This window comes from Camellia sinensis, unplaced genomic scaffold (assembly GCF_055761805.1).
Source record: "Camellia sinensis isolate YWXY unplaced genomic scaffold, ASM5576180v1 Unanchor10, whole genome shotgun sequence".
NCBI lineage: Eukaryota > Viridiplantae > Streptophyta > Magnoliopsida > Ericales > Theaceae > Camellia > Camellia sinensis.
Window position 1 is genome coordinate 9168334 of NW_028128988.1, and position 4484 is coordinate 9172817.

Consider the following 4484-nt stretch of genomic DNA (forward strand, 5'->3'; position numbering starts at 1 on the left):
AAAATTACTTTTTCCCTCAAAAAGTGATGAGTTCTTTTATTATTTATTATTTTTTCATAAAATTAATTATTCATTTTTTTTTTCCCCCCAAAACTTAGAGAACAAATCCTGAGAACCAAACCAAAGATAAAGATTTGTGGCAAAATGCTTGCCATCACCAGATGTGCACTCATCCGTTTGGCAAGAAAAAGCCTAGGCTTTTTTGGCTAAAATAGCCACAAAAAACAAAATAGGCTATTTTAGCCACAAAAAACAAAACATCAAATCCAACCCATAATCATTACAATCCTCTCTCACAAAAAAAGTCAAAAAAGCCAAAAAGCCAAAAAGCCCTTCCCAAACCAGGCTAAAATAGCCCAGGCTAAAATAGCCAAAAAGCCAAAAAGCCAAAAAGCCAACCCACTTCCCAAACGGAGGCTCAAAAGATTATTCACAAATTATTTTCATTACAATACAAGGAATAACTCTATTCAAGAAATAAATATTTAGGATAAAATACTACAAATGAAATAAGAAAATAACTTTTTGAAGACAATAGATATCATTAACATGGTATTAGATATCGTCGTAAAAGAACTTTTTGAAGGCATCCATATGTGCTTCTTCAACTGTAGTGGGATAAGAAAAGAACCATCTTCATCACGACCGGGGAGGATGAATGCTTTCCCATCATGTCCAATTATTCCGGGTGCCATATAAATGTTCTTTCCCCACCCAAAATCCACCCCATATAATGGTAGTCGAGTCCAATCAGAAAGCTCCAAACATAGATAAATTTGGTTCATTTTTCAGAAAAACAAAACAAGACCTAATGTACTCATCTGTCACCTTCTTTATAACTTCTCCGCGGTATAACTTAATGGTTTCGACACTGTATCCCCCGAGGTAGTGGTTGTAACTACTGGCAAGGCAGTGCAACCGAAATACCCCTTAGGCAATGGTGGTTGCAAACGGCTACGAAAATTCACAACGGTCCGAAGTTAGTTAGCTGCTCGCTTTCATGTTGACGTGCCTTGCATGCACACCTCCACATATGAGCAGTAACACTCTCATACCTTGTAAAGGCGCGATTAGTACTGGTGGCGCTATTTCGATACTCATTAGCCTTGTTCTTCAACTTGTTGATTTGTTCTTTGCTTAGCTTTAGCATAGCCACGACGGTCTTCTTGTTTCGCTCCTCTGTGTTGCTCGAATGGCCTATTAAGAGCGGTGGTGGGTTGAAATCCGATACATCAAAGCTTGTTTTTGGCAAAGGATCCTCAAGTTGTAAGATTGTTCGATCAAGAAATGGGAAGTTCTCTGGTTTTTCTCCGCGAGCGATTCTGGCCCACTCGGAGATGAAGTGAGCTGCACATTCACCATCAACTAGGATATGTGATATACCCAAGCCATCCACCACAGCTAAACTTGGTTGCTTGAACCAAAAGCAATGGTAGTTCATGAATTGGTCTGTCATAGTCCACTGATGGTATGAGTGCTCTAGTCTTTGAACTCGGACAGAAGTCCCCAAAGTCATTAATTTTGGCTTCGGATTCAGCTTCGAGGAACTGGGCACCCATGGAGTTGCAGTTGATCTTGTTGAAAATATTACAGGAAGTTCTATTAGAATAAATATTATAACAAGGGTGAATCACATCGTTATCCCCTAAATCTTGACTGACAGGTGTAATTTTAATCCTTATAATATTAATTTGTTCAATTTTAACTTGAAATTTTTTATTTTGTCTCAAATTGCTTTAATTGATTTCAATTGTTAACATTTATTTTTATGACAAATGAGTGGCATGTTTCATTGATTAATTTAGTAACTTAATGTCAACAAACTTAGTGATAATTTTTTATCAAAAACCTTAATGGTGTTATCTATTGGGTGAAATTAATGCAAAATCCAAAACTAAGGATTAAAATTGAGTCAATTGAGAGTATAGGAACCAAAATAACATAAGTGGCAAAATGTTGGGATTATTGGTATAATTTGCCCTTATAACAATGGGTTAATTATATTTTGGTTGCTGAAAGTACAAGTCTTTTGTCGTTTTGGTTCCACAATATTTAAATTGTGTCAATTTTAATTCCCAATATATAAAATGTTTCAATTTGGTCCTCAATATTTAAATTATGACAATTTGATCCATAATATATAAAAAGTGTTTCAATTTAGTTCCTCAATCTAACTTTGTTAATAGACGCATTGGGGGACCAAATTAAAATACTTTTTGAAAATATTTCAATATGATCCCCAATGTATACTATTTTCTTTCTTTCTCTTAAAAAAAAAAAAAAAAACTTGAAATGAAAACAATTAGTTCAATTCATGATATATAGGCTTAGAACACCCCAATAGAGACCAGTACAATTCAATTCAACATTTTCTTCGATTGGGTTTGATTGGGTTTGTAGCTCTATAATACAAATTAATTATATCATTTGATGAGCTGCATTGCTAATATTGATCCAAAAAAAGTAAGTATAGCAAGTTTGTGAACAACCAACCATCACACTATAAAAGTTGGATAAGTTCGATCTAAGCTTACAAATAATGGGCCTCATAAAAAGATCTACTAAATTCATCGAGTTGTGCCAAACAATAAAAACTGTATTTCATTGAATGGATTCCTTGTCTACTGTGTATAAAATATTCCTTTGGTGGAAGGTTTCCAAATCTATACCATTAAAAAATATTTCAATTTGATTTCCCAATGTGTCTATTAAGTTAGATTGGAAGACCAACTTGAAACACGTTTTTGTATTGGAGATTAAATTGAAATACTTTTAAATATCAGTAATTAAAATGACACAATACTCATACTTTGAGGGCCTTAAATTTAATTACTCCTATAATAATTAACCAAAAATAAAAGAACAAGATATTAATTAAAAAAATAGAAAAGATTGTTTACTTGAAGGCGACCCCTAGCAATCCATTGGAGGCGCCCAGCGAGAGGGTAGAATATGGCGAGTGCTTTGCTTAAAGAGTCTTTTAGAGTATGTATTACTGAATTTAGAGTCAACTCACCAGAGGGTTGATAGAAGTAAACAGTAGGTGCATGAATTATGGAAATCAAGTGTTCAAACTCTGATAAATACATGAGCCCAGTTGGTGTTTCCTTGGTTGGTTTCACCATGTAAGTGGCCTTTAAGGTCACCATTGTTGGAGAGAAGAAAGAGAGGAGGAGAGATTTTTGGTTGTTAAGTGCTTGTGACATTCTTGTGAAGTCTAAGGCTTTAAATAGAACTAATCATCGACGGATGATATTTTTTTGAAGAATGATGTACAAATAAAAAAAATTAATATAGAATATTCATACATAATAATATGGGTTAATTTAAACTTTTTACATTCAAATTAAACATCCCTGAAGAGGCAATGATTCCTTTCAATACCACTATCTTTTATACCCCTCCATATTATATTTTGTGAGCCTTATGTCAAGTCAACTATGATAATCTGAACTATTCATCTTCTAAGACCAACAGTAAAGATGAATTGTGCAAAAAATCAATTTTATCGGATATGACTAGACACATGAACAAGTTTTATTTATTTTATTTTTTTTAATAAACAGAAACTATGAGTTTAAACTTAAACAGACCATTATATAAAACAAAATGTGATTTGTTAATCTATTCATTGATATTCGATGAAATTGATTGACGATCTTCACTGCAAATTTTATGAGATGAGTGATTCGTATCATCGTTATGGACCTAGAGTGGACTCACAAAATGAAATCCAGAGAAGCATAAAATATAATAGTATGGAGATGAGTCATTCTTATATTGTTTTGCTACAAAAAAAAAAAAAAAAAAAAAAAAAAAATTATTATTATAGAAACTGGTCACAATATACATATAAATGGATACGATTTTTTAAGATTTAGGCCAAGTTTGGCATCCTCTAAAAAATCCAAAAAGTCAAAAAGTCACAATCCTATTTAAATCACATCATCTTATTTAAGTCACATCATCTCTCTAACACATCACTTCAAACCCAACCCAAATCCAACCCATATTTCATAAAAAGTCAAAAAGTGCACTTATTTAGTCTTCCCAAACTTGGCCTTAGTATGAGATTCATTTTTAAAAAATCTTTTTTATCTGTATATATGTTATGTATCTTATTTTATAATCAATTTATGTATTTATATTATAGTCATTTTTTTTAGTGCGCAATAAAGAATTTTGTAAATGATTAAAAGGGAAAGAATAGGACAACAGGTAAACACGCGAAACAAGTGGGCTTGGTAGGCTCAAATGGCATAGCCCTCTTTTAGGAAGTAGGTTATAATCCACTTCTTAGATTATAGTTCACTTCTTTCTCTTGTAAAAAATTAATTATAATCAGCTTTTAATCAAAAAGCTGCTTATAACCCTCTTCCCAAAATAGCCCTATGTAGGGTATTTATGTCGAATGAGTAATGTTAGGGATCGTGAAAAAAATATCATGAAAATGATCATGAAAGATTTTTCATCTTTAGATTACG

The 4484-nt window shown here is 32.6% G+C and overlaps 1 pseudogene across 1 annotated transcript; it reads right to left on the reverse strand.

Annotated features, from left to right (window-relative positions):
• Positions 1-555: 555 nt before the first annotated feature.
• LOC145814422 (spermidine hydroxycinnamoyl transferase-like) lies at positions 556-3300 on the reverse strand (annotated as a pseudogene). The gene is made up of 2 exons (XR_014357697.1): positions 2901-3300; positions 556-1574 (listed from the first exon to the last, which is right to left on the reverse strand). The product of XR_014357697.1 is annotated as a spermidine hydroxycinnamoyl transferase-like (transcript).
• Positions 3301-4484: the final 1184 nt, after the last annotated feature.